The sequence below is a fragment of the Pseudophryne corroboree genome, chromosome 1, assembly GCF_028390025.1.
Source record: "Pseudophryne corroboree isolate aPseCor3 chromosome 1, aPseCor3.hap2, whole genome shotgun sequence".
Taxonomy (NCBI): Eukaryota; Metazoa; Chordata; class Amphibia; order Anura; family Myobatrachidae; genus Pseudophryne; species Pseudophryne corroboree.
The window spans coordinates 973,368,402-973,378,246 of record NC_086444.1 but is presented as its reverse complement, the minus strand read 5'-3'; positions in this window follow the sequence as shown (position 1 = coordinate 973,378,246).

Here is a 9,845-nt window from a genome sequence, read left to right as displayed (position 1 = left end):
TTATGCAATGGATACCTCTCACCAGCGTTCTCTATTTATCGGGGCACCAAGCAGGGCTGCCCACTTTCACCTTTGCTGTTCGCGCTGGCCTTGGAGCCCCTTGCTATTGCCATTCGACAGTCACCCATATACCAGGGCATCAAGACTAGGGAAGTAGACCTACGCATCTCACTGTTCGCAGATGACATGTTACTATTCGCCTCAAACCCCCACGAAACATTACCAGTGGTATTTAACTTGATAGCTGATTTTGGGAAATTCTCTGGTTATAAAGTAAACATTCAAAAATCTGAACTCATCCCTTTAAATGGAAAACCCACCTATTTGGCCTCATTAGGCCTGCTTCATAATCTGAGAGTGGCCACTACGGCAATAAAATATTTAGGTATTCAGATCCCTGTAAAAATACATGACTTATATAGACTCAACTACACCACTACAATACTCGCTATGTCGAGAAAAATTCACACATGGAGATACCTGCCACTGTCCATGCTAGGAAGAACCGCATTGATTAAATCTGTAATCTTCCCCCAACTATCATATCTGATCCAGATGTTACCGATACGTCTGTCCAGAGCAGATATTCTCCTTGTCGAGAAATTATTTAGTAAATTTATTTGGAAAGGGGGGAAAAGTAGGATCTCTTATACACACCTGAAATTACCACGTGCAAAGGGTGGGATTGGCCTGCCAGATGTCCTGCAATTCTCACACTCAGTCCATTTTAGATATATATTAGATTGGTTGTATGAGAGAAGTGTTTACACGTTGTATCCCTTGGACTGCGCTGTGATGGCTCCATTTTCCCCAGGGGCTCTATTACATATGCCTGAGACAAAAATTCCTCTTACTACTCGAAATAATTTGCTGTTTAGGGACACATATGCCGCCTGGAAAGCTCTAAACAGACGGTTAAATAGAAATTCTAACTTTTCTCTTTTATTGCCCTTATGGGGTAATCCTATGTTTTTGCCTGGACTGAGTGATGCGGTCTTTTACCGACTGCAACTAAAAGGTATAAGAAAAATAGCAGATGTGTTTGACCCAGGGGGCGCTATGCTCTCCTTTACAGAGGTACAAGAACGATATGGTGTACATAGATCTGCTTTCTACGCATACTTACAGGTTAGGCATTATATTTCATCACTGTCAATAGACATGACTACATTGTCACGCTCAGATCCTCTATTCTTTATTATGAGAGGAGCAGACAATCGATCATATAAGACAAGACCGTTATATCATAAACTGATTACTGCAAACTATGAAAAAATACAAAATCAAGTTGTTATATTTTGGACACAGTTTATTCCCACGATCGGTGACTCAACAGGTATATTTGATCAGTTTGACAGGACGGTAAGATTATTACAAGCTTCTTCACTACAAGAAGTACACATAAAAACAATTTACAAAGCGTACATTTCACAAGCTCAAAGGAAACATTTTGTTCCGGAAGAATCTGGAAAATGCTTGAAGTGTTTTTCTTCTTCAGCTACATTCTTCCACAATTTCTGGGAGTGTGGAGTCATAAAGAAATTCTGGAACAAAATAATTCAATATATTAAGCATACTTATGATATTAAGGCTACTCTTCTTCCACAAGCTTTACTGTTAGCAGATTTTACGCCTTGGAACCTAGATAAGAGACATACACACTTATATCCATTATTGACACTAATAGTCACTATCTCCAAACAAGTAATACTCAAACATTGGATTTATAAGACTGCTCCTTCCTTACGAGAAGTACATCAGAAAATGTTGAGGATCCTATACTACGATAGGTACTATACTCTCCCGAATGTGGAGAAGGGTATATTACTCTTCTATAAGAAGTGGAAACCATATATCACCACTTTATCACAAGATATTCAAACTCGTATTTTTGCACGCTTTGGGTCCAAAGAATGGATTCAACATGAGCAGATACTACGTGTTGGCTGATCTTTGCTGAGGTCAGGCAATTGCCGATTACTGCTTACTTTCACATTATGTTGGTCTCCTATGTCTTAAAACCCTTATGTTACTGTATAAACGATGAGATATACCATGGCCTAAGTTAAGATTTTAGTACAGACGTCAACGATGAGACACAGGCTGTACCTCCTTTTACCTAGAGTTTCCAAAACCTCCACCATCGCATCAACATAAGAAATTTTGTATAATGCTATAGGTGCCTTTACTGCCTGTTGTTAAAGGTCTTAATAATTCAACCCCCCCCCTCCCCCCCAAACTGCTTCTCTCTCTATTATCTCTTTTTCTTTTCCTACTTCATTCTGCCTCTTTTTCTATGATTCTGTGAGTTACCTTTTACCTCTTCTTTTTCAAAGATCTCTTGTTTATACTTATGTATGCCAACCTGTCTCTTATGAAGCACGAAATTCTAGGCATTGAAACAATTTGAATCCTAGCTTTAGATGACGTTGTATGTTCTATCAATGGGGGTAATTCCAAGTTGATCGCAGCAGGATTTTTGTTAGCAAATGGGCAAAACCATGTGCACTGCAGGGGAGGCAGATTTAACATGTGCAGAGAGAGTTAGATTTGGGTGGGGTGTGTTCAATCTGCAATCTAGTTTGCAGTGTAAAAATAAAGCAGCCAGTATTTACCCTGCACAGAAACAAAATAACCCTCCCAAATCTAACTCTTTCTGCGCATGTTATATCTGCCTCCCCTGCAGTGCACATGGTTTTGCCCATTTGCTAACAAAAATCCTGCTGCGATCAACTTGGAATTACCCCCAATGTTTACTTGATGATGTCTTAATGTCTTTTTATACGATGGATATGAGATTGTTGGTTCTTAATATGTAAAGAAAAAGAAAGAATCTCTTTGAAAACTTAATAAAAAACGTTTATGACAAAAAAAAAGTGATTTTTATCAATATATTTATCCCAATTCATTATTTATATAATATGTGGTATATATGATATGATATGATCTAGAGTTTCTCTAAATTTGCACATGGCTCTCTAGCTCTGTTTTATATGTTTAATTCAATATAAATATATGCTGTGTATAACAAATAAATTGTTTTTATTATTATTTATGTTTGCGCTCTCTATTATAGTTATTTATAATTGATTTGGATACCTAGGTTTAACAGAATACCTTCTGAGAGCAGCATTTATTAATTATTAATAGAGTGGTCATATTTCTAATAGCGCCTGTATTGATTTTCCGTCTAGGATTATCTTTTTAATTTAACTCGGAATGAGGGCCTTTGTTAGCAGTTGGCATTGGCGTAAAGGCACCCCCTAATGTCCGGCATCCCCCACATGCCATGTCTGCAGCACGCTGCTCATTCCTGTTCGTACCACAGCGCCGGCATTACAATGAGTCACATTGACTCATGTTATGCCGCTGCGCCGCCCGCTACCTATCCCCCAGAGTCTTCAGCAAGTACACCAACGCGGCCACTGCAATGCTCGGGTCCCGGCCGGGAGGGGGAGGAGGAGCCTCAGCCCCTCCCCCCAGAGTCAATAATGATGCCTGTGTGGGACTAGCTGGCTGGAGGGGAGTGACCACTCTCTCAGCTCCTCCCCCATATTCCATAATGCTGCCTCTGTGGGACTCCCCAGCTGGAGGGGGGAGGAGGGGTTGATCTCTCAGCTCCTCCCCTTTCATACTTCTCCACATGCCCTGATGTCCCCAGCCCCAAAACGTCCATTGGAGGGAAGCAAAGGCGCTGACCATCATGATGTGTAGCAGCACTTGATTGTCCAGGTAGGAGAAACACAATCCTAGATCTGTTCAAGTGCTGCTCAGCATCTCTTTGTCTCTCTCTCTTTCCCCTTCAGTTCCCAGTCTCTCTTGCCCCATCCTCTCTCTCTCTCCCTCTGCCCTCTCTCTCTTGTGCATTATTTCTCCCTCGGCCCCTCTCTATCTCTCTCTTCACCACCACCCTCTCTCTCTATCCCCCCTACCTCTATTTCCCACTTTCCTGTCTCTTTTTCTGCCCCCTCTCCCCCTCCTTATCTCTCTCTGTCTATACCCTCTCTCTCTCTCTCTCTCTCTCTCTCTCTCTCTCTCTCTCTCTGTCTCTCCCTCTACGCCCCTCTCTCTCCATCTCATGTCTCTCTCTGTTCCCCTGCACCACTCTTCCTTCCTCTTCACCCCTATCTCTCTCCCTCACTCTCTCCTATTCCCTAATATAATTCCTCTTCTATGCCTCTCTCTGTGTCTCCCCCTCTCTGTCTGTCTGTCTGTCTGTCTGTCTGTCTCTCTCTCCATCTCTGCTTCTTTCTCTCTGCCCCAGTTTCTCCTTCTCCTCTGCTCTCCCTCTCAAATCTCCTGTGTGTGTGTCTCTCTCTGACTCCCTCCTCTGCCTCTCTCTCCATCTCCACCCCTCTCTCTCTCTGTCTCCACCCCCTCTCTCTCTCCCTCTGTGTGTCTCTCTCTTCCCCTGCACCTTTCTTCCTTCTTCACCACTCTCTATCCTTCGCTCCGTCTCCCCCTCTCTCTCGCTGTCTACCCCTTCTCTCTCTCTGTCTACCCCTTCTCTCTCTTTGTCTACCACCACTCTCTCTGTCTACCACCTCTCCATCTCCCCCTCTCTGTCTCTCTCTCTCCGTCTCCACTCCTCTCTCTCCCTCCATCTCCCAATAGGCGGTGTTAGTCACTCCCAATAGGCGATTCTAGACACGCCCCTCCAATCGTGCACCCCCTAATAAAATGTGCTGCGCACGCCTATGGCAGTTGGGCAAAACCATGTGCACTGCAGGGGAGGCAGATATAACATGTGCAGAGAGAGTTAGATTTGGGTGTGGTGTGTTCAATCTGCAATCTAAATTGCAGTGTAAAAATAAAGCAGCCAGTATTTACCCTGCACAGAAACAAAATAACCCACCCAAATCTAACTCTCCTCCTGCAGTGCACATGGTTTTGCCCAATTGCTAACAAAATTGCTGCTGCGATAAACTCAGAATTAGGCCCAGTGTTTCTTAGGTTGAAAAGCAATGAAATAGTTAAATACTAAAAAAACAACAAAAAAACAACAGCGTGGGGTCCTCCACTAAATCCATAACATTGGGATCCCCCCTCCCGAGAATATAACAGAGTCTTACAGATAGCCCAGGGCTATTCCCTATATCCCTGGTGGTAGTTTTGTATAGTGGAACTACAAGTCCCAGCATATCGGCCCTTAGAGAACCACAACTGCCAGCATGTCTGGAAGGTGCCCCAAAATGTTTTGGTTTCACTTGACATGTAACATACGGGCATAGACACCTATGGATTACTTGTTGTAAGTTGGACGGATTCCTGTACAGCACAAGCAGCACGTTTTCAGTTTTGGACAGTCATAATGCTAGAAGGGCTCATCTAGCATATTTACCATCTTAAAGTCAAGTTACAGCTTGCTGCTAATTTCCTCTAAGGAGTTTTTACGTAGCTCTGCAGAAACCGCCATTCAAAGTGAGTCTGTCTTCTGGCCGTGCCAATGCTCTTACACTACAAATGGAGTTATATCCACATGATAAACCATTCAAAAGTTTTTTAATTTTTGGTTCCCCCCCACCCCCCACCCCCCTGAGGGGGCTGCTGGTGCCATGAACCTTGGCACAGTTGTGAAGCCTGGACTGGGTAGGTAGTCTTTACATGTGTAGACATAGATGGATTGGTATACTTACTACTTACTACTTACTACTACAACAACAACAGATATTTCCTGTCAAACGACATATCAGGAATTTTAAAGCGTTCGTGCTCAGTAACAATGTGTTCTACAGATATACATGAAAGAAGTGAAAAAGGCTGAACACCCGCCATTGAATCATCATGAACAGCTTAAAAGCGCACTTGCATAACTTAAGACAGAATGCTATTCAACTCTGTACTTCTTGCATTGAATATTCTTTATTTGTGTGCCAGATAATGAAGAGAGTTTAGTCTGTGTCCTCAGGCTGCTGTCAGTAAAGCAGTGTTTTATTTTATGAGAAGGTAAATTTAACTGTTTCAGACACTAACCTAATAAGTGTTAATATTTCACTAATTTTAGATGGAATTGTGGTATGCATCATATTCCTCATTAATCCCATCATGTAAATATAATAGTTGATCTTTAGTATGGTCAGCAGGGCCGGACTGGCTAGGGATTACCATCAGTGGGTTATCCATCGATGGTTACCATTGATGGATAACCTCGATGGTGGGTAACCATCTGTAAGGGAACCATCGATTGTTTCAACCATCGATGGCCACCCTTACTTTAGTATTGAGCGAGTCATGTGCCAATCAGGATCTGGGGCCATGGCTTTATGGGTGTCAGTGGGCGGAGCTATGCTCTGTGTCCCCGACACGCTGGAGAGAAAAAAAACTATTTGGTAGCTCTTAATCATCGATGGTGAGAAACCATCTGGTTCTCCCCTATCGATGGTAAAAGTAGTTACCATCGGTCATAGATCATCAATTATTTTGAATCATCGATGGTCGATGGCCATCCCTAGGACTGGCCCACAGGGTTACAGGGGGCCCTGCTGTCTGGGGACCTACCCTCTGCTCTAGGGATCAGGTTCCAGACTCTGCACTTGAATTATGCATTATAAATATGTTACGTTATACTGCACAGGACTATGGTGTATTTTCTACAGTGCATTCCTGTTATTAATATGGTACATTTTCATGCATGGACTAGCAGTATTTACATATTTATCAAGGGGCCCAGACCATGCACTCTCTAATGGTTAGCCAAGCTTCTGTGTTGGATGGCCACACGCCCTCTGGAGACTGGCCACATCCATAAGCATGGCCCCTACTACTGCATTCCCCTAGTGGGCCCTTCATACCTCAGTCTAAAACTGATGACCAGTGTACTATAGAATCAATTACCTGGCCCTTTGGTTCACCCAGTATTTCTGTCTATTGTATTAAAGTACACCACACCACCACCAAGTAGTCATACGGGTAACAACAGGATTTTGATACCTACCGGTAAATCCTTTTCTCCTAGTCCGTAGAGGATGCTGGGGTCCACTTCATGACCATGGGGTATAGACGGTTCCGCAGGAGCCATGGGCACTCTTAAGACTTTTCAATGGGTGTGAAAGGCTCCTCCCTCTATGCCCCTCCTCCAGACCTCAGTTATAGGAACTGTGCCCAGGGAGACGGACATTTCAAGGAAAGGATCTACTTTAATCTAGTGGTGAGATACATACCAGCTCACACCTCAACCATGCCACACAACATGGCATTCAACATAACACACGTCAACAGGCATAAACTAATTACAGCAAACATGCTGAAACTAACAATACACAACATGTGTAACTTTAATAAACAAAACTGCAGGTAAAGTACGCACTGGGACGGGCGCCCAGCATCCTCTACGGACTAGGGTTTACCGGTAGGTATCAAAATCCTGTTTTCTCATATGTCCTAGAGGATGCTGGCGTCCACTTCATGACCATGGGGTTTATACCAAAGCTCCAGTACGGGTGGGAGAGTGCGGATGACCCTGCAGCACCGATTGACCAAACTTGAGGTCTTCATCGGCCAAGGTGTCAAACTTGTAGAATTTTGCAAATGTGTTTGACCCCAACCAAGTAGTTGCTCGGCAAAGTTGTAATGCCGAGACCCCCCGGGCAGCCGCCCAGGATGTGCCCACCTTCCTAGTGGAATGGGCCTTCACCAAAGTCGGTAACGGCCATCCAGCTGTAGTATGAGCGTGCTGAATCGTACTTCTGATCCAATGCGCAATAGTCTGCTTGGAAGCAGGACACCCAATCTTGTTGGGAGCATACAGGACAAACAAAGACTCTGTTTTCCATATTTGAGCTGTTCTAGCGACATAAATCTTCAAAGCCCTAACCACATCTAGAGATTTTGACTCAGTGAACGTGTCATTAACTACTGGCACCACAATAGGTTGGTTTATGTGGAAAGATGAGACCACCTTTGGAAGAAAATGTTGACGAGTTCTCAACTCTGCCCTATCTTTATGGAAGATCAGGTAAGGGCTCTTATGAGACAAGGCCCCCAATTCAGACACCCACCGTGTGGATGCCAATGCCAAAAGCATCACCACTTTCCAAATGAGAAACTTCAACTCTATCTCTTGTAGAGGCTCAAACCAATCTGATTGAAGGAACTGCAACACCACATTAAGGTCCCATGGTGCCACTGGAGGCACAAATGGAGGCTGGATGTGCAGAACCCCTTTCACGAAGGTCTGAACCTCTGGAAGAGAGGCCAATTGTTTTTGGAAGAACACTGACAAGGCCAAAATCTGGACCTTGATTGACCCCAATCGGAGGCCCGCCTCCACACCAGCCTGCAGAAAATGGAGAAAACGTCCCAACTGAAACTCTTCCATAGGAGCCTTTTTGGATTCACACCAAGATACATATTTTCTCCAAATACGGTGGTAATGTATCGACGTTACGTCTTTCCTGGCCTGAATAAGGGTGGGGATGACTTCCTTGGGAATACCCTTTCGGGCTAGGATCCGGCGCTCAACAGCCATGCCGTCAAACGTAGCCACGGTAAGTGTTGATACATGCACAGCCCCTGCTGCAGCAGGTCCTTGCGAAGAGGAAGAGGCCGAGGATCTTCTATGAGCAACTCCTGAAGATCTGGGTACCAAGCCCTCCTTGGCCAGTCTGGGGCAATGAAGATTGCTCGAACTCTTGTTCTCCTTATGATCCTGAGCACTTTTGTGATCAGCGTAGGTGGAGGGAAGACATACACCGACCGGAACACCCACTGGGCCACTAGCGCATCCACTGCTATTGCTTGAGGGTCTCTCGACCTGGAACAATATTTCTGAAGCTTCTTGTTGAGATGAGATGCCATCATGGCTACTTGAGGAACTCCCCAAAGACTTGTCACCTCTGCGAAGATTTCTTGGTGAAGGCCCCACTCTCCTGGATGGAGATCGTGTCTGCTGAGGAAGTCTGCTTCCCAGTTGTCTACTCCCGGAATGAAAATTGCTGACAGAGCCTTTACATGTCTTTCTGCCCAGAGGAAGATCTTCGTCACCTCTGCCATTGCCGCTCAGCTTTTCGTTCCTCCCTGCCTGTTTATGTACGCGACTGCTGTTACACTGTCCGACTGGATCTGCACGGGATGATCTTGAAGAAGATGTACCGCTTGTTGAAGGCCATTGTAAATGGCTCTCAAGCACGTTTATGTGAAGGCAGGCTTCCTTGACCATTTTCCTTGGAAGCTTTCCCCCTGAGTGACAGCTCCCCAGCCTCGGAGACTTGCATCCGTGGTTACCAGGACCCAGTCCTGAATCCCGAACCTGCATCCCTCTAGTAGGTGAGAACTGTGTAGCCACCACAGGAGCGAAATCTTGGCTTTTGACGACAGGATTATCTTCCGGTGCATGTGTAGGTGGGAACCCGACCACTTGTCCAACAGGTCCCACTGGAATACCCTGGCATGGAACCTGCCAAACTGTATGGCCTCGTAGGCCGCCACCATCTTCCCCAACAACCAAATGCACTGATGGATCGACACACTTGATGGTTTCAATATCTGTTTTACAATTTTCTGGATTTCCAGAGCCTTTTCCACCGGAAGAAATACTCTCTGAACTTTGTGTCCAGAATCATCCCGAGAAAAGACAATCTTGTCGTCGGTTCCAACTGTGACTTTGGATAATTTATGATCCGTGTTGTTGGAATATTGACAGGGAGAGTGTGATGTTTTGTAACAACTGCTCCCTGGATCTCGCCTTTATTAGGAGATCGTCTAGATAAGGAATTATATTGACTCCTTTTTGACGCAGGAGAACCATCATCTCCGCCATCACCTTGGTGAATACCCTCGGCGCCGTGGAGAGACCGAAAGGTAACGCCTCGAATTGGTAATGGCAATCCTGAACCGCAAATCTCAGA